The 20,577-nt window shown below is 42.5% G+C and overlaps 1 pseudogene; it reads left to right on the plus strand.

Moving 5' to 3' along the window:
• Positions 1-20,577, plus strand: part of LOC130124313 (zinc finger protein 585A-like) — a 100,318-nt pseudogene that overhangs the window by 72,733 nt on the left and 7,008 nt on the right.

Below are 20,577 nucleotides of genomic sequence, written 5' to 3' on the forward strand. Positions count from 1 at the left end.
TTGTTGAATAATGTGATTATTTTGGCAAAATATTTCATACACAAATGTAAATATTGCAAAACGCATCCCTGTTTAGCAGCCTTTAAAACCGAATAAGTAACTTTGTCTAAATCTCTAAAATGTATCAAAAACAGAAATGCCCAAAAATTCTTTGTATTTGAACAATTTAATGTAATTTAACCCCTGGAATATTGCATTGTCCAATTGTATCTTATTTTATTTTATCTCTTTTTAATTTTCCTTTTCTGTTTCCTTGTTTTGTTCTCATTGTCTTTGACATGTTTGATGTACTGTTCTTAGCCTACTCTGTTGTTTTAGAGTATACTGGCTTTGTTTGATGTGTTTGTATATTTAAATTTATTTGATTAAAAAAAAAACTTTGTCTTCTTCTGTATTATTGGCCAATTGCAACAGATGGCGTATTGTCGCCACCTACTGTTACATTAGTCCTTCCCGTCAGTCCAGTATCCTTGAGAAAGGTGAATATATATTTAAATACATTATTCCCAGTGTTCCTTGGGAAAATTGAGTTTAGGTCCATGTATAGAATTCCTTTTCGTTCCAATATACACTGCTCAAAAAAATAAAGGGAACACCTAAAAACACAATATAGACCTCGATGAATGAAATATTTCATCTGAAAATCTTTATTTATTAGACAGAGGAATGTGTTTAGAGCAAAATAACCTAAGAATGATCAATGGAAATCAAAATCATTAGCCCATTAAGGTCTGGATTCAGAATCATACTCAAAATCAAAGTGGAAAATGAGAACATAGGCTGATCCAACTTCTGTGGAAATTCTTCAAGACGATTCAAAATGAGGCTCAGTAGTGTGTGTGGCCTCCACGTGCCTGTATGCACTCCCTACAACGTCTGGGCATGCTCCTGATGAGACGACGGATGGTCTCCTGAGGGATCTCCTCCCAGACCTGGATCAGGGCATCAGTCAACTCCTGGACAGTCTGTGGTGCGACATCGCGTTGGCGGATGGTACGAGACATGATGTCCCAGAGGTGCTCGATTGGATTCAGGTCTGGGGAACGTGCAGGCCGGTCCATAGCATCAATGCCCTCGACATACAGGAACTGCTGACACACTCTGGCCACATGAGGACGAGCATTGTCATGCATGAGCAGGAACCCAGGGCCCACTGCACCAGCATATGGTCTGACAATGGGTCTGAGGATCTCATCCCGGTACCTAATGGCAGTCATGGTACCTCTGGCTAGCACGTAGAGGTCTGTGCGGCCCTCCAAGGATATGCCTCCCCAGACCATCACTGACCCACCGCCAAACCGGTCATGCTGGAGGATGTTGCAGGCAGCAGAACGTTCTCCACAGCGTCTCCAGACTCTCTCACGTCTGTCACATGTGTTCAGTGTGAACCTGCTCTCATCTGTGAAGAGCACAGGGCGCCAATGGCGAATCTGCCAACCAAGATGTTCTCTGGCAAAGGTCAATCGGGCTGCACGGTGTTGGGCTGTGAGCACAGGCCCCAATTGTGGACGTTGGGCCCTCATACCATCCTCATGCATTCTGTTTCTCACTGTTTGAGCAGAAACCTGCACATTAGTGGCCTGTTGAAGGTCGTTTTGTAGGGCTCCGGCAGTGCTCCTCATGTTCCTCCTTGCACAAAGGACCAGATAGTGGTCCTGCTGCCGGGTTGTTGTCCTCCTGCGGCCCCCTCCACGTCTCCTGGTACCTCCTCCATGCTCTGGACACTGTGCTGGGAGACACATCAAATCTTCTTGCCACAGCACGCATTGATGTGCCATCCTGGATGAGCTGCACTACCTGAGCAACTTCTGTAGGTTGCAGATACCGCCTCATGCCACCTCTAGTGGTGAGGGCACTAGCAAAATGAAAAACTAACCAAAGATCGGCCAGAAAAGATGAGGACAGGCAAATGGTCTGTGGCCACCACCTGCAAATCCATTCCTTTTATAGGGGTTGTCTTGCAAATTGTCTAATTTCCACCAGGTGGAAATTAGACAATTTACCAACAGGTGAAATTGATTCACAAATCAGTGTTGCTTCCTAACTGGACAGGTTGATATCTCAAAAGTGTGATTGACTTGGAGCTACATTGCATTGCTTATGTGTTCCCTTTATTTTTTTGAGCAGTGTAGTTTGTAGCATGAATCTCTCTTTTGCATATGTTGGGCTAATAAAAAATACAAAAAATTCTTCTTCTAATTCTTCTTCTTCTTCTTCTTCTACTTACAGGCATAGAAACAACGGATCATTTATTTTTCCATACCTCCACCTCTCCAGGCTCTCCTCAACCTGCACCCTACTCTCGTCACAGATCACAATGTCATCCGCGAATATCATCGTCCATGGAGACTCCTGCCTGATCTTGTCCATCAACATTGCAAAAAAGAAAGAGCTTAGAACCGATCCTTGATGTAATTCCAGCTCTACCTTGAACCCATCTGTCATTCCAACCAAACACCTCACCATTGTCACACTTCCCTCATACGTATTCTGCACCACTCCTACATACTTCTCTGCAACTCCTGACTTCCTCATACAATACCACACCTCCTATCTCGGCACCCTGTCGTATGCTTTCTCTAAATCTACAAAGACACAATGCAACTCTTTCTGGCCTTCTCTATACTTCTCAATCAACATTCTCAAAGCAAACATCGCATCTGTGGTACTCTTTCGTGGTATGAAACCATACTGCTGCTCGCTGATCATCACCTCTCCTCTTAACCTACCTTCTATTACTCTTTCCCAACTCTTCATACTGTGGCTGATCAACTTTATACCTCTTGTTCTTGAAAATCGGTACCAGTATGTTTCTTCTCCACTCCTCAGGCATCCTCTCACTTTCCAAGAATGTGTTAAACAATCTAGTTAAAAACTCCACTGCCATCTCTCCTAAACATCTCCATGCCTCCACAGGCAAGTCATCAGGACCAACTGCCTTTCCACTCTTCATCCTCTTTATAGCTGCCCTCACTTCCTCCTTGTTAATCCACTGAACTTGCTGATTCACTATCCCTGCATCATCCAACCTTCTCTCTCTCTCATTTTCTTCATTCATCAGCCCCTCAAAGTACTCCTTCCACCTTCTTAGCACACTCTCCTCGCTAGTCAGCACATTTCCATCTCTATCCTTGATCGCCCTAAGTTGCTGCACATCCTTTGCAGCTCGGTCCCTCTGTCTAGCCAATCAGAACAAGTCCTTTTCTCCTTCCTTAGTGTCTAACCTGTCATACAACTCACCATACGCCTTTTCCTTTGCCTTTGCCACCTCTCTCTTTGCTTTACGCTGCATCTCCTTGTACTCCTGTCTACTTTCTTCATCTCTCTGACTATCCCACAATTTCCAGCTTCATACTCATCACTCTGTCTGACACTCTTTTCACCTCCAGCACACTCTTGACATACTCTTCCTTCAGAATTACCCCTACCCCATTTCTCCACCCATTCGCACCATGGTAGAAGAGTTTAAACAAACCTCCAATACTCCTGGCCTTACTCCCCTTCCACCTGGTCTCTTCCACACACAGTATGCCTAGCTGTAACATTATAACACTGTAACATAACATATCATATAATTTTTGGTATAATTTGTATGTATGGATGAAGTCTAGCATAAGTGGTTTACCTCCATTTCTACTAGTAAGTGTCCAAGTTTGAATGTTTATGGAAGATAGAAATATAGAATTCTTGTTGAATAATGCAATTATTTTGGCAAAATATTTTATACACAAATGTAAATATTGCAAAACACAACCTTGTTTAGCAGCCTTTAAAAACGAATTAGTAATTTTTTCCAAATCTCTAAAATGTATGAAAAATATAAATGCCCAAAAATTATTCTTTGCATTTGAATAATTTAATATAATTTAACCCCTTGTATATTGTATTGTCCTATTTTATTTTAATTTGTTATCTAATATTATTTAGCTCTTTTTAACTGACTATTTGTTTCCTTGTTTCGTTCTCATTGTCTTTGACATATCTGATCTTAACCTACTCTGTTGTTTTAGAGTATACTGGCTTTGCTTATGTGTTTGTATATTTGAAGTCTTGGATTCTAAAAACAAACTTCTTCTTCCTCCTCCTCCTCCTCCTCCTCCTCTTCTTCTTCTTCTTCTTCTGCTCTCGGTTTACTGACAGATCGCTTTCCAAAGGAGCTGAATCAAGTGCAACTGGACTTGGTATATATCCGTGAAGACGTTTCGCCTCTCATCCAAGAGGCTTCCTCAGTTCGTGCCTTTCTGACTAGACCAAGCTAGTCTGACTGGCTGGTGATGAGACTCAGAATTTATCCTCTAGGAGTCGTTGTCAGAGCTGTTGATATGCGTGGCTCTTTGTGTCCCGATGTTTAACAACGCACGTCGCTAACAAAGCCATAGATATGCTTGGCTCTCCTGTGCTCCGATATCCAGCCGGGCCCGTCGCCATCGGAGCTATTGATTTGCATTTGTTTAGCAGCGACGGTCGTTGGGGGTGTTAGTTTCGACTTCATTGTTCAGTAGTCATGAAAGTCGTTGGAGCCGTTAGTGACCGACTGTTGTTCTTGGAGGCTAGGCTTCCTGAGTCTCCTGGGTAGAGATGAAAGGACGGCATTGTCTGTGGGAGATAGGTGGTGTCGCAGACCTCCTCCTCTGCTGACGGATGTTTTTCCAGTTTCGCATAGATGGCTTCCTTCACCCCTCTTTCAAACCATCTATCTTCTCTGTCCAAAATGTGTACGTTGCTGTCCTCGAAGGAGTGTGTCTTCTCCTTTAGGTAGACTGCTGAGTCTTGTTCTTAGGAGTTTGGCCTTCTGTGTTGGGCCATCCGTTTGTGTAGAGGTTGTTTGGTTTCTCCTATGTATAGGTCAGTGCAATCCTCATTGCATTGTACGGCATACACCAGATTGCTTTTCCGGATGTGACTCCTAGAGGATAAATTTTGAGTCTCATCACCAGCCAGTCAGACTGGCTGGTGAGAGGCGAAACGTCTTCACGAATATATACCAAGTCCACTTGCACTTGATTCAGCTCCTTTGGATAACCATGACCTGGATGAATGAGAACATTCACAGACAGATCGCAAACAACTTTACATTGCGTATCGCCACCTCTTGTATAATGTGTAACATCATGCCATTTAAACTTATGAAATCTACCCATCAACCTTGCGTCACTTCAAAAAGTAAAGAGTGCCTTACTGGTGATTTTAATCCCCTCTCCCTCTCCAGTATTCCCATCAAATCCCACTCTGGTCCCGCCTCTCTGACTTTATCCTGTGACCTTTCCCTTTCCACTTCATACATGTTACAATGTAATTTTACATGTTCAGCATTTTCTTTAACCCGACAGTTCTCACACTTATCACTGTGTCCTTTTTCCCCCATTATAAACAAAGTGCCATTTAATCCTGTGTGATCAAATCTTAGTCTTGTTACGATGATATTCTCCCTTCCGTTGCTTTCTTTATAATTCTTTGTTATGACAGATTTTGACATATTTTTCAGATGGAATACATACACTTAGGTCCATAAGTATTTGGACAGTTACACAATATTTGTAATTTTGCCCCGGTACGCCACCACAGTGGATTCGATATGAACTATTTTACATGTGACTGAAGAGTAGACTTTCAGCTTTAATTTAAGGGGTTGGATAAAAATGCGGCACGAATTGTTCAGGAATTACAGCCATGGATATACAGGGTCACCCCATTTTCAGAGGCTCAAAAGTAATTGGACAAACAAACATAACTATGATTATAACAATTATATTTAATGTTTGGAGGAAAATCCTTTGCAGAGTCAATGACTGTCTGAAGTCTGGAACCCATCGACATCTTCAAATTCTGAGTTTCCTCCTTTGAAATTCTCTGCCAAGACTTAACGACAGCTGCCTTCAGTTGGTGGTTGTTTGTGGGTCTTTTGGCCATTAGTTTGATCTTCAGCAAGTGAAAAGCATGCTCAATTGGGTTGAGGTCAGGTGACTGACTTGGTCACTGATGAATATTCCACTTTTCTTCCTTGTGAGACTCTTGGGTTGCTTTCTCAGCTTGTTTTGTATCATCCATCTGCAGTGTGAAGCGCCGTCCTCTCAGTGTTGTGATATTTGGCTAGATCTGAGCAAATGATATATCCTTATAAACATCACAATCCATCCTGCTACTTCTGTCGGTAGTCACATCATCAATAAACACCAATGACCAATTTCCATTGGCAACCATACATGGCCATTTCCATAACACTACCTCCACCATGTTTGACAGATGATAGGGCATGCTGAGAATCATGAGCTGTTCCTTTTGTTCTCCACACTTTTTCTCTTCCCATCCTTCTAGTACCAGCTAATCATTGCTTCATCTGTCCAAAGAACCTTGTTCCAGAACTGGGTAGGTTTTAGATGTTTTTAAACACAGTCTAATCTGGCCTTCCTGTTCTTAAGTGACACCAGTGGGTTTCACCTTGTCGTAAACCCTCTGTATTTATTTTCATGCAGGCGTCTCTTGATTGTAGACTTGGACAATGATACCCCTACCTCTCAAAAGTATTTCTGACTTCACTAGATGTTGTGACTGTGTTTGTCTTCACTAGGGAAAGAATTCTGCGATCATCCACTGTAGCTGTGTTCCATGGTCTTCCAAGGCTTTTGGTGTTGCTTAGCTTGCCAGTGCATTCTTTCTTTTTAAGAATGTACCAAAATGTTGATTTGGCTACTCCTGAAGTGTTTACTATCCATCTGAAAGATTTCCTTTGCTTTTTCAGCCTAATGATGGCCTCCATCACTTGTATTGACACCTCTATGGACTTCATGTTGAGAGTTCCGATGATCAACTACCAAATGCAAATGTAAATACTTGGAATGAACTCCAGATCTTTTATCTGCCTAATTTCTCATGGAATATTGATAGAAAAGGTCTTACTTGCCCATGAAACCACTTGTTAGCCAAGTGTCCAATTACTTTTGATCCTCTGAAAATGGGGTGACCATATATAAAACTGGCTGTGATTCCTGAATGGTCAATGCAATATTTTTGTCCAAACCCTTAAATTAAAATTGACAGTCAACACTTCAATCACATATTGGCTGCTTCATTTCAAATCCACTGTGGTGGTGTACAGGGGCAAAATTACAAATATTGTGTCACTGTCCAAATACATATGGACCTAACTGTATGCGAGCAAGACAGAATCCACATGTGTGGATGAGAGGGAGGACAGTGGAGTGGTGAGGATGCAAGAAGTAGAGATGACAAAGACGTATGAGTTTAATAACTTGGGGTGAACTGTACAAAGGGCGTGCAGAAGAGAGGTCAAAAAGAGAGTGCAGGCAGGGTGGAGTGGGTGGAGAAGAGTGTCAGGAGTGATTTGTGACAGAAGGGTACCAGCAAGAGTTAAAGGGAAGGTTTATAAGATGGTTGTACGATCAGCTATGTTATATGGTTTGGAGACAGTGGCACTGATGAAAAGACAGGAGCAGGAGCTGGAGGTGGCAGAGTTGAAGATGCTAAGAAGGATTAGGAACGATTATATTAGAGGGACAGCTCAGGTTGGACGGTTTGAGGACAAAGCAAGATAGGCAAGATTGTGATGGCTTGGGCATGTGTGGAGGAGAGGTGCTGGTTATATTGGGAGAAGGATGCTGAATATGGAGCTGCCAGGGAAGAAGAAAAGAAGAAGGCCAAAGAGGAGGTTTATGGATGTGGTGAGGGAGGACATGTATGTGGCTGGTGTGATGGAGGAAGATGCAGAAGACATTGAGAAATGGGGAAGGATGATCCGCTGTGGCGATCCCTAACGGGAGCAGCCGAAAGTAGTAGTACTAGTAGTCTAATTTATGATTGGGTGGAGAGAGGTAGTATTTAGTCTAGTTTACATTTGATGGATTCAAGAGGAAATCTTCTAGATTACAATGAATTCACTGATAATTTCAATGTGACGTGTACAAAAAACAATACTCAGTGGTTATCAAGGCAATCCCACAAGTAATGGTGAATATGATAAAAGGAAGGTTGCCGTATGACGTGTTAGTACCACAGATGGCTTCACTTTATATAGACAATCTCGATTTTACGGCGAAAAAAATGCACAAACAAAATTGTATGGGGTGCCCTTACCGCCATACTCTTTTCTCTGCCATTAAAAAGAAAAAAATATATTAAATAAAGATTACCCCAAAGAGATTGTAGTCAGAATTATAACCAGATAACTCACGCACCCTATTTCACAGAAAGCGAAGGAAACTCATTTTAAAATGATAAATGATATTTATCCTTGTAATGAGTTTCTGAGACAAAGATTTAACATTAATAAAAACAATTGTATGTTTTATGATTCTGTTACCCAAACTGTAGAACATTTGTTTTTTTACTTGTAGTTACACCAGAGCCTTTTGGGAATTTCAAATTTGGATATCTCTAAAGGATTTTCATTTGCCCAATCTAGATTATAAGGATATTAAATTTTGATTTACAAAGGAGGATAAAAATATGAAAATATTGTACAATATCCTGATTATTATGGCTAAACAATTTATCCATAGGTCTAGATATTATTATTCGTAGTCTTCATGAATTAATCAATACATTTTAAGAAAGCAGTGAAATGTATACAAACCAAACAAAGTTTTAATATTTACAAAAACATAACATACTATATTCATTTCTGATGAGACCTGTCTTTTTATCTTTATATTTTCTTATTCTTTTTATCTTTTATTGTTTTGTGAAATATTAAAAAACTGTAATACGTCAGTCTGAGCTGTACTATTTCCTAATTTGTTATTGTTATGGCCAGATTTTTTTGTGTAATGAAGGTATTCTTAAAAAAAAGAAAAGAAAAAGATAACTTGTTCACACTTTAGCTCAACAGGTGGCGGTAGTGCGCTTTTTCTGGTTAATGTCAACCGGTTTTAAACTTCAAGTAGAAGATATCCAAAGGAATTTAATCAAGTGCAACTGGACTTGGTATATATCCGTGAAGACGTTTCGCCTCTCATCCAAGGGGCTTGATCAGTTCGTGCCTTTCTGACTAGACCAAGCTATTCTGACTGGCCGGTGGTGAAACTCAGATATGTATCCTCTTTGGAGTCGTTATCAGAGCTATTGAGGTCCATGTCTCATTGTGATCAGATGTTAGCAACGCCCGTCGTTATCAGGGGTAATGATATGCATGGCTCTTTGTGATCAGATGTTAAGCAGCAACGGTCGTTGGGGGTGTTAGTTTCGACTTCGTTAGGGCTATATTCGGTGGTCATGAGTCGTTGGAGCCGTTAGTGACCGACTGTTGTTCTTAGAGGCTAAGCTTCTTGAGTCTCCTGGGTAGAAATGAAAGGACGGTATGTAAGTGGGAGATATGGTGTCGCAAACCTCCTCCTCTGTTGAGGGATGGTTTCTCCAGTTTCGCATAGATGGCTTCCTTCGCCCCTCTTCCAAACCATCTATCTTCCCAGTCCAAAATGTATACGTTGCTGTTCTCGAAGGAGTGTGTCTTCTCCTTTAGGTGTAGATAGACTGCTGAGTCTTGTCCTGAGGAGTTTGGTCTTCTGTGTTGGGCCATCCGTTTGTGTAGTGGTTGTTTGGTTTCTCCTATGTATAAGTCAGTGCAATCCTCATTGCATTGTACAGCATACACCAGATTGCTTTTTTGGGTGTGGTACACAGTCTTTGGGATGAACCAATCTTTGTTGGAGTGTGTTGCTGGGTTTGAAGTATACCGGGATGCGGCGTTTGTTAAAAATTCTCCTGAGTTTCTCGGAGACCCCAGAAACATACGGGATGACTATGTTATTCCTTCTGTTCCTTTTCTCCTCGTCGCTCACCCGGTTGGTCTTTTTGGAACGTGTTGCAGTTTTCACAAAGGTCCAACTGGGGTAGCCGCAGGTTTTTAAAGCTCCCCTCAGGTGTTTGTGTTCTTCCCGGTGGGCCTGAGTGCTGCTGGGCACATGGTCAGCTCTGTGTTGCAGAGTTCTGATGACGCCCAGTTTGTGTTCCAGAGGGTGGTGTGAGTCGAAAAGTAGATATTGGTATATCTACTTTTCGAGTTTGTGTTCCAGAGGGTGGTATCTACTTTTCGACTCACACCAACCTCTGGAACACAAACTGGGCGTCATCAGAACTCTGCAACACAAAAGCGCTACGCATATCAATACCTCTGATAACGACGGGCGTTGCTAACATCGTATCACAAAGAGTCACGCATATCAAAACCTCCGATAACGACTCCAACGAGGATAAATATCTGAGTTTCATCACCAGCTTGGTCTAGTCAGAAAGGCACGAACTGATGAAGCGTCTTGGATGATAGGCGAAACGTCTTCACGGATATATTCGGATCCAGTTGCACTTGATTCAATTCCTTTGGATAACCATGACCTGAATGAATGAGAACATTCACAGACAAGTAGAAGATAGAAAACCAGCCATCTGCCGATAAAACATCAGTTACGCCGCTGGAGTTCAACTGGTTTTATTTTGCCGTTGAGTTTACGATGTCCAGAACAAATCTTTTAAGATCGTTCGTCATCGAGCGGCTAACTGCAGCAGCTGAGGAGATAATAGGAGCTTTCGAGAGGACGATAGCGGAGTATGAGGAAGAGATAGATCGACAAAGGAGACTGCTGGACATGGTGTTGACGCCCAGTATTGCGTTACAGAGAATAGGTTCGTAAAATCGTGTATGCCATCCATAATCAAAACTTTCTTGCATTCCTTCTTTCAATTTGATGTCATTGTTTATTTGCTACGGGAATTAACACAGATCTTTGTGAATGGGTTATTTTTCTTCTCTCTCTTTTTAAACAAATCTTTATTGATACAATTGATTTCGCATACAGAGGACAGTATATAGAACGAACATAAGTAAAAGAGCCAGGGCTACATTCCATCCCATTACATAAAGATATTAAAAGACATAGTAAGTTTCAATGGGAAGAATATATTTGATTGCCTGAATATAGACTTTATAGCTAATGATGTGCAGACACATTTGAAAATCTAACATTAAACAATGCTGAAGATCCGATTTGAATTTCACTATATACCTTAATTTCTTTTGAAGCTCTGCTCCTCTTTCTCGTGGTTTTTCATGTGTTTATATAAATTGGTGGTGTTGCCACAGTAGCGAACAGCCTTTTTACACACAATGCAGTTCGCAAGGTTTTCATGTGTGTCTTCACGTGTAAAATAACTCCACCCAGCGCTCCTCTTTCTCTCTGCCATCACTCCACGTGTCGGATTGGCGCCGGTAGTCGGAGTGCTTCTGCGCGTGCGCGCGACGCGTATGTTCACGTGACGACACAACAACAAAATCAGTGGAGGAGAAGCAAAGTGGGCGTGTATGTGTTCATGACAACAGAACGTTGTTTGTTCAGACAGTTCTACTCTTTGTTGAAATGGGTGACTTATAAGAGGGAAACTGAAACCTGCATCGATCCCAACGCGCTAGAATCCATCTGGAATCGATGCCCACATGGTATCATATTTGGTTCGATCCGACCACCCCTAGCAGGGGGGGATTGCGGGTAGACAAGAGGCTGAGGTTCTGATGTTTTGAACTGTTCACTTGAAGTTAGTTAGAGGACATACACGATCCCACGGCTGTGTGATCAAAAGGAGAAGCCATCTCGTCTCCTTTCTTACATCCTCCACATTGGTGACCCCGACGTGAGCCATGGAAAACGAAGCTACCAGTAGTGGGGCAGTGGCTAACGCCGTCTCGCTCAAACTGCCCGACTTCTGGGAAACGGCTGCGGCAGCATGGTTCGCTCACATCAAAGCCCAGTTCGCTATTAGGAACATCACCGTGGTTGAGACCAAGTACTACTACGTCGTGGCAGCACTCGGAACATCTACGGCGTCACGGATATTGGACCTGCTGCAAGACCCTCCGCCGGTGGATAAGTACGACACAATTAAGAGACACTTCCTGCAGGCTTTTGAGCTAGCAGAGGTGGAGCGGGTGGACTGCTTGTTTTCACTGCAAGGCTTGGGGGACAGCAATTCCTCGGAACTAATGGACAAGACGCTGACTATGCTGGGTTCGTGCGACCCCGCCTTCCTTTTCGGCCAGCTGTTCCACCGTCAGCTCCCCTCACACGTCCGTGCTGCCTTGGCTAGCTCCAAGTTGTCCACCAACAACAACTTTCGGGACATGGCCACGAAGGCTGACAGGATTTTTCTGACTCCTATTTTGTGCTCCAGTGGATGATGAGAGTCAAACCTTAAGTACTGATCATTATATCTTGGTTTACGGTAAACATCAATAATCAAAAGTTGACCCAACCCTACTGCTAAGGGTGGGGTCATTTTGTAATTTCATAGGACTACCTCCACTGCTTAATCAACAGAAACGCACGTGAAGAGAGACTTAACTTCATAAGAGACCAGTTTCGTCCCTCTCCATAATGATGTCCCTCACCTTATCCACAAAATCCATAGTGTTCTGAATGTGATGTTCATTACTGCCTACCAACAAGTTAAGAATAGTTGCAAGAAACTTAGAGATGTTATAGGTCACTGAGTTAATCATACAAACTATGTGCTGTAATGGTACATCCTGTTTATGTATGTTAGGTAAACTATACATATTAGGTATAGCTTCCCCTGGGTGTAATCTGTGGTAAAAATTCTGTCAATATGGGGAAGCTACACCTTGTCTGTATGGCAATGGAGCCCAACCATCCTTCCACCATCCTTCCGTTTTTCACTCCAACCCTAATTTAACACACCTGATTCCACTAATTACCCACTGACCAAGACCTTCATTAATTGAATCAAATGTGTTAAATCAGGGTTGGAGTGAAAACAGGCAGGAGGGTAGCTCTCCAGGAGCAGGGTTGGGCACCACTGCTCTATGGTTTACCTAAGATACGTAAGCAGGGTGTGCTACTACGACCAAACTTTAAACTGCCTCTGTAGATGCAAATAACAGCACTGATTTTTCTTTTCCCTCTATCCAGGCTTTGTACAGTTATCTGATCAGCAGTATGGTGAGCAGGAGAGGAACCCCAGTCTAGCCAAGGAGGAACAACAGGAACTCCAGATCAGTCCACAGGGAGACCAACTTCCATTGCAGGAGGTAGCTGATACCACTGAGTCCATATTTACCCCTCTTTGTGATGGAAATGATGATGGTAAAGATCAGCCTCCGCCCTCAGAAATCTACCAAACCAAGACAGAGGGAGACACAGAGCCCCCAGCTGTCACCTCATTTGAACTGATACAAACGGACGTCAAAGAAGACAACTTTTTAATATCAGAACCAACAAGCGACGACCATACCCTCTCTGACTGCTGTCATGTAACTAAGAGTGAAGCTGACCATACTAGCAGTCGCCAAAACTGTGAGGAAGCGGGTTCAACTCAAAAAGCAAGGCTGGAACCTCACAAAAAGACCTACAACAAGTGCAAGATTTGTGGGAAAGTGCTTTATAATTTGGAAATTTTCAAAATTCACATGACATTTCACACAGGTGAAAAGCCTTTCAAATGCACCACTTGTGGGAGAGATTTTACCCGTAAGTACAACATGGAAAGGCATACAAGGATTCATGCAGGGAAGAAGTCATTCAGATGCACCGTGTGCGGGAAAAAATTTACCCATCAGTCATATTTACCAAGGCACGTAAGGACTCATTCAGGGGAGAAGCCATTCAGATGCACCATGTGCGGGAAAATTTTTACCCGTAAGTCAAATTTACTAAGGCACGTAAGGACTCATACAGGGGAGAAGCCATTCAAATGCACCACGTGCGGGAAAACGTTTACCCAGAAGTCTAATTTTCAAACGCACGTAAGGACTCATACAGGGGAGAAGCCATTCAGATGCACCACGTGCGGGAAAATGTTTACCCAGAAGTCTCATTTGCAAGATCACATGAGGACTCATACAGGGGAGAAGCCGTTCAGATGCACCACATGCGGGAAAATGTTTACCCAGAAGTCTAATTTTCAAACACACGTAAGGACTCATACAGGAGAGAAGCCGTTCAGATGCACCACGTGCGGGAAAATGTTTTCCCGGAAGTCACATTTGCAAGAGCACAGGAGGACTCATACAGGGGAGAAGCCGTTCAGATGCACCACATGCGGGAAAACGTACACCCGGAAGCCAGATTTACTAAGGCACGGAAAGACTCATATAAATGGGAGAAGCCATTCAGGTGCTGCGATTGTGGAAATGGGTTTGGCTCAAAATGTCATCTCAAACAACATGTCATGATCCAAACAGGTGAGGGGCCTCACAGGTCACTGTAAAAAGAAGTTGACTGTTCATCTTAATTATTTATAATCATTTTATATCACACCATCATTATTGGGGTGTAACTGCACAAACAAGACATGGTGCCCTTTATAATCATTTTGTCAATGTGTTCCAAAACGACTGTGCAACAATAAGATCAATACTTTTATACTGAAGGGCATTTTTATACCAACGAACTTAGACTGTCGTTATGCCTCACAGCTCCATTTCATTGGAGTCATGGTGATACAGACTTATACAGAGTGTGACACCATAGTGTCAGATTGTTGATACTTTTTGATATTAATGAGGAAGAACCATAGTAATTAAGCAGAAAGTGCAATCACATTTTATTATGACAATGTAATCACACATGCTATGTTCAAAGTGTACTAATAAAGAAATGCTACAACATTTCTTAAAATTCAGGATTTTGGTAGTAGGTAGAACCATGGGAAGTAAACAGAAGGTGCAATCATGTTATTTTATCATTTAACTATTCATGCCACGTTTTGTTAACCTCAGTTTTAAAATAGAGATTTTCCACATTCTGAAATATGCTCCATACAAAAATGCAAACTGGACAGTCAGTCCATTTCAATTCTTCTTTTGACTGAAGATGTTTACTGTATTCCTTAAAGAATAGTCTTTTGAAAAATGACTAAACAGAGCTTCCTATAGGCCACATAACGTCACCTTTAAGGTGGAACGGAACATACAAGTAAGAAGCTGTTGAATAAGAAGCCAAATTCAGCCTCATTATGAAATGTTCTCTCCCAAACCGGTCTGATCTAAATTCTAACTGAGTTCATTTGCACGAAGGTCTCATCTGTTTTTTTTTCTTTCTTCCTTTCATCATCAGTCTTGTGGGGCTGCAAATGTAGTAGAGAACTCGGGGTTTGGGTTTGCTCTGCAAGGACCCAGATAGGCTCTATAGTTCTCAATGGACATCACATTTCTATGTTTAAAGCCAAAATTATACGGAGTGTTGTTAAGGTGATTCTAACAAAAAACAATGCAATTAATCGAATCCTTTATTTTCTTTTATTTATCTTAACCGAATGGCTTTTAGAGAAACCGAATTTAGGAATGGGATTATTGAATCAGCCCTCACTGTAAACTTAACTTACTCTAATGTTCCTGCAGTAATAGAGCCTATATGCTGTAAATGCAGGCAGGAGGTTTTTGTATAGCCTGACTAATAAAAAGGATCTTAGTTGGATATTATATTTTATTTCCGTTTTCTATTTGTGGTTGAGTAATCAAACCAAAATCTGTCAAAGATGCGTCAAGTTTTCGCTGCGTTTTTTTCCCTTTAGTGTCTGAGGTCAGGTGACTCGGCGTAAAAAATCTTTAGTCCTAAACAATTTATGTCCTCCTTGTAGTGATAATTTAATAATTAATGGCAACACTGGGTTGACGTGACCATAACGTTTTTACTGAACTGTTTTTTACTTATCTCGCAGGTTACATCCCGGAGCAGAGAGAGTGCCTTCTACAGGTAAGGAAGATTGACAGAACTTATTAGAATGGCCATATAGCACAACTCTGATCTGCTCTGTTCCATTCTACCCCAAGACAAAGGACATAAATACAAAATGACGCCAGCACAGGTGACAAAGAATTATATTGAAAAACATATCTGCAATTATATATTTATAAACATATATCTGCAATCTGCAATAATATTTTATTGGAAGTAATGGGTGGGGAAAAAAACAAAAACAAAAATACAATGTAAAGGGGAATCATTGTCCCTCCATATTTTGTTAATCCCCAGCACCCTTGAGTGGTAGATATATTAACACTGTAGCAGCATCAGGCGTTGCAGTAAAAGAATTATATACAACACCTTTGCCAGTTGTTACATAAGATGGTGACAGGAGAAAACAAAGTGTCTTTCCTCATTTCCGAATGTTGCCCTGGTAATCTGTTACCCGGAAATGTGTTGTGTGCAGTGGGCTTGATACAGAGGAAGGAATTAATGTTACTAAACTATCAAACATCTCAGGTCGATTTCCATTATCCAAGCCACTTATCCCAATTGAGGTAGCAGGATGCTGGAGCCTATCCCAGCAGTCATTGGGCAGCAGGCGGGGAGACACCCTGGACAGTCCGCCAGTCCATCAAAGGGTTAAACATCCCAGGTCAGGATGTACAATTAGGGCATGGCAAGTCACTGTACATACAGTTCATCCGGAGAGTATTCACACCCCTTCACTTTCCCCACATTTTGTTATGTTACAGCCTTATTCCAAAATGGATTAAATTCCTTTTTTTTCCTCATCAATCTACACACAATACCCCATAATGACAGGGTGAAAAAGGTTTTGTAGAATTTTTTGCAAATTTATTAAAAATAAACTGGAATATTGCATGTACATAAGTATTCACACCACTCAAAATGGAGCTCAGGTTCATCCTGTTTCCATTGATCATCCTTGAGATGTTTCTACATCTTGACTGGAGTCCACCTGTAGTAAATTCAATGGATTGGACATGATTTGGAAAGGCACACACCTGTCTATGTAATGTCCTACTGTTGACAGTGCATGTCAGAGCAGAAACCAAGCCATGATGTCAAAGGAATTGTCTGTGGACCTCCGAGACAGGATTGTATCGAGGCACAGATCTGGGGAAGGGTACAAAAAAATTTCTACAGCTTTGAAGGACCCGAAGAGCACAGTGGTCTCCATCATTCGTAAATGGAAGAAGTTTGGATCCACCTGGACTCTTCCTAGAGCTGGCTGCCCAGCCAAACTAAGGAAGGGCTTTGGTCAGGGAGGTGACCAAGAACCCGATGGTCACTCTGACAGCGCTCCAGCATTCCTCTGTGGAGATGGGAGAACCTTCCAGAAGGACAACCATCTCTGCAGCACTCCACCAATCAGGCCTTTATGGTAGAGTGGCCAGACGGAAGCCTCTGCTCAGTAAAAGGCACATGACAGCCCACTTGGGGTTTGCTAGAAAGCACCTAAAGGACTCTCGGACCATGAGAAACAAGATTCTCTGGTCCAATGAAACCAAGATTGAACTCTTTGGCCTGAATGCCAAACATCACGTCTTGAGGATACTAGGCACCTCTCGTCCCCTTGCTAATACCATCCCTACAGTGAAGCATGGTGGTGGCAGCATCATGCTGTGGGGATGTTTTTCAGCGGGAGGAACTGGGGGACTAGTCAGGATCGAGGGAAAAATGAATGGAGTGCCAAGCTGGTAGCTTCACACCCAAGAAGACTTGAGGCTGTAATCGCTGCCAAGGGTGCCTCAACCAAGTACTCAGTAAAGGGTGTGAATACTTATGTACATGCAATATTTCAGTTTTTTATTTTTAATAAATTTGCAAAAATGTCTACAAAACCTTTTTCGTTTTGTCATTATGGGGTATTGTATGTAGATTGATGAGGAAAAAAGGAATTTAATCCATTTTGGAATAAGGCTGTAACATAACAAAATCTGGGGAAAGTGAAGGGGTGTGAATACTCTCCGGATGCACTGTATATCGATGGGATCTGCCGCCACACAAGGCCAGTTTGAGTAAATTGCAATTTTTCTAGGAAACAAGTCACCTTTCCAGGGCACAAGATCTCTTAAAATAAAAAATAAATGAATGGAAGCCGTCCTCAAATTTCAAAAACCTTTCACTAAGAGGCAATTAATGTCATTTTTAGGGATGACAGGCCATTGTTGACAGTGGATCTGTGACTATGCATCCCTGGAGGTTCCACTATTATCCATTACACATGACCATGGACTACAACCAACTGACAATATGACGTAGACAGAGGTTTACTTAAGTTCCCACTCAATTAAAACAGACCTGGACTACCACAGACAGAACATTCATACAGACTGTGGAAGGAGAAGGTTTTATGACGAGAGACAGAGAAAAAAGAAGAAAAGGGCTAAGTGCACATATGTAAATAAGGTATGGCTGTCTGAAGACGGACATCCTTGCCTGCCTAAGTCTTTTCTTCCTTTTTATGTAAAATTGGCACATGGGAAGGACCATGTTTCAAAAAGGGGTGGGTTGGAGGCAGTAAACAAACACTGTTTGACGAGAAGCTTCACAAATGATTCCTAAAATGTTTGTTCAAATCACACAAACCTCAACCCACCCTCCCCCTGACCAATCATTTGACCAGCTGCAGATGGATTTCATTGAACCAATACCATGTGAGGGAAAGACATATTGTCTTGTGATTGCTGATGTTTTGTAAGTGTTTTGAAGTTTTCCCTACAGGAAAGGCAGATGCCGCCACAGTAGCAGAGGTGCTAGTAAGAGATTATTCTCAGATGGGGAATACCACAGAAGATCAGCAGTGATCACTGGACACTTTTTGTAAATAGTGCTTTTAAACAACTTTCAACATTTTTGGGTATCAATCTTAGGCAACATTGTGCCTATCATCCACAGAGTGGTGGAATAGTTGAGAGAGAAAATGGGACAATTAAAAATAAACTGCTCAAATGTTGTGATGAGAAGGACTCACATGGATAAAGGCACTGCCATTAGTGTTGATGGCCATGAGAGCAAGAGGGAGAGCTGCAACAGGTGTGTCGCCTTTTAAACTCCTCACAGGCAGACCATGGACACTGCAATAGCTCTTCCCCCGTAAAAGCAGGTCCTCAGCTCAGACCTCATCAAGGATATAATGCTTAATTATGGTGTGCAGTTAAACAAAATGCTGGGTCCTCTTCACATGCAGGTGAGATCGGCACTTCCACAGCCAACAGAGGGTCAGCTGCACGACCAGAAGCCAAAACATCGGAAAAGGCGCGTGGGCCGGGTCCCACCAAGTGCTCTTGACCACACCTACAGCGGTGAAGGTGGAGGGGAGAGTCAGCTGGATACACACCAGCCACTGCAAGAAAGTGCCACCACTGGAGACGGAGGTCCAGGGTGAGAGACCCGCTCTGCTCACAAACGAGGAAGACAAGTAGACGTGGCCAGCTCTCACAGGGTTTTTTTTAATTTTATTTTCTTGCCTTTTCTCCCCAATTGTACTTTGGCCAATTACCCTACTCTTTACATCTAGCTTCCCACCCGCAGACATGGCCAATTCTGTCTGTAGAGATGCCCTACCAGGCCGGAGGTAACATGGGGATTCAAACCGCCGACCCCTATGTTGGTAGGTAACGGAATAGACCGCTACGCTACCCGGACGCCCTCTAACTGAGGTTTAAAAACCTACTGAGAGTCAAAGCTTGCTGCGCTATAGGGAAAAGCATACTTTTATTTTTATCTAATGGAGCCTGATAACAGTAAGGTACCACTGAGGTACTTTGTCATGATGGTGCCAGTGCCTGAAAGCAGGCCCTGGTATCCCTTTAGGAGAACGGGGTTTGGTCTCAGGAGAACGATGTATTGTTTTGCAATAACTGTTGCGAATGTCGGTCCTGTTTTATGGGTTTTTGATTGTCTACAAGACAACAATGCTGTAACAACAACTGTTACATTCTCATCAACCACCTGTTGCCCCCAACACAGCCAAATGGCCAGATGTGCAGATGGCAGGAGATTGTCTTTTAGTGCAGGGGAGAAATGTGTGTGTCGGCCCTTTGATGGCTTGGCGGTCTGCCCAGGGTGTCTCCTCGCATACCCCCAATGACTGCTGGGATATGCTCCAGAGACCCCGCGACCCTGACAGCAGGATAAGCGGTTTGGATAATGGATGGATGGATGGTACAGCATGTGTAGCGCAGCAGCTACTTTAGCCACCGGAATTGGTGCCTTGCAGTTCAATCGTGCTGCATACTACTGGCCAATAGAGGGGGGTGTTGCACCACTGATTGGCTTTCAGCCAGTGTTAAAGAGGGAATTTGTTGTTTCAGCCTCAGATATGCCTGTTTGATACATAGCCACATTATTTATCTGCTGTGTTTACCAGTTGTATTGCCTTGTACAGTGTAAATTCATACCTTTGTGAAAGCAATGTAGTTACGTTTTCTTCATGTGCCTCATAATTTTATAAATGTCGCTGATTTATTATGTTCATTTACGCAGAAAGAGTCATAGACTGTTGTACAAAGATTGTGTTTGTAGTGGGGGCAATAAAGACGGAAAAACTGAAGACATCTGCGTGATTCTGATCGATCACCTGCAGCGGGTTATCCTTGACTAAATCCAGCTCATAGTTATAGCCGGGAAACCCCCCCCCCCCACACACACACACACACGTTGAGCTGGTGTTATCTTAGCGACAGGGGGATCTATTCTTCCCGTGTGTGCTGTAAATGCTATTCTATAACAGCCAAGCGCAATCCGCCATCTAGTGGCAAGGAGGTGAAATGGCAGTGTAGTGAACTAGGGGTGTCTGTTTTTCTCTACTCAATTCTGAGGTTAGCTATTTTCAACCTTC

The sequence above is a fragment of the Lampris incognitus genome, chromosome 14 (genome assembly GCF_029633865.1).
Source record: "Lampris incognitus isolate fLamInc1 chromosome 14, fLamInc1.hap2, whole genome shotgun sequence".
Taxonomy (NCBI): domain Eukaryota; kingdom Metazoa; phylum Chordata; class Actinopteri; order Lampriformes; family Lampridae; genus Lampris; species Lampris incognitus.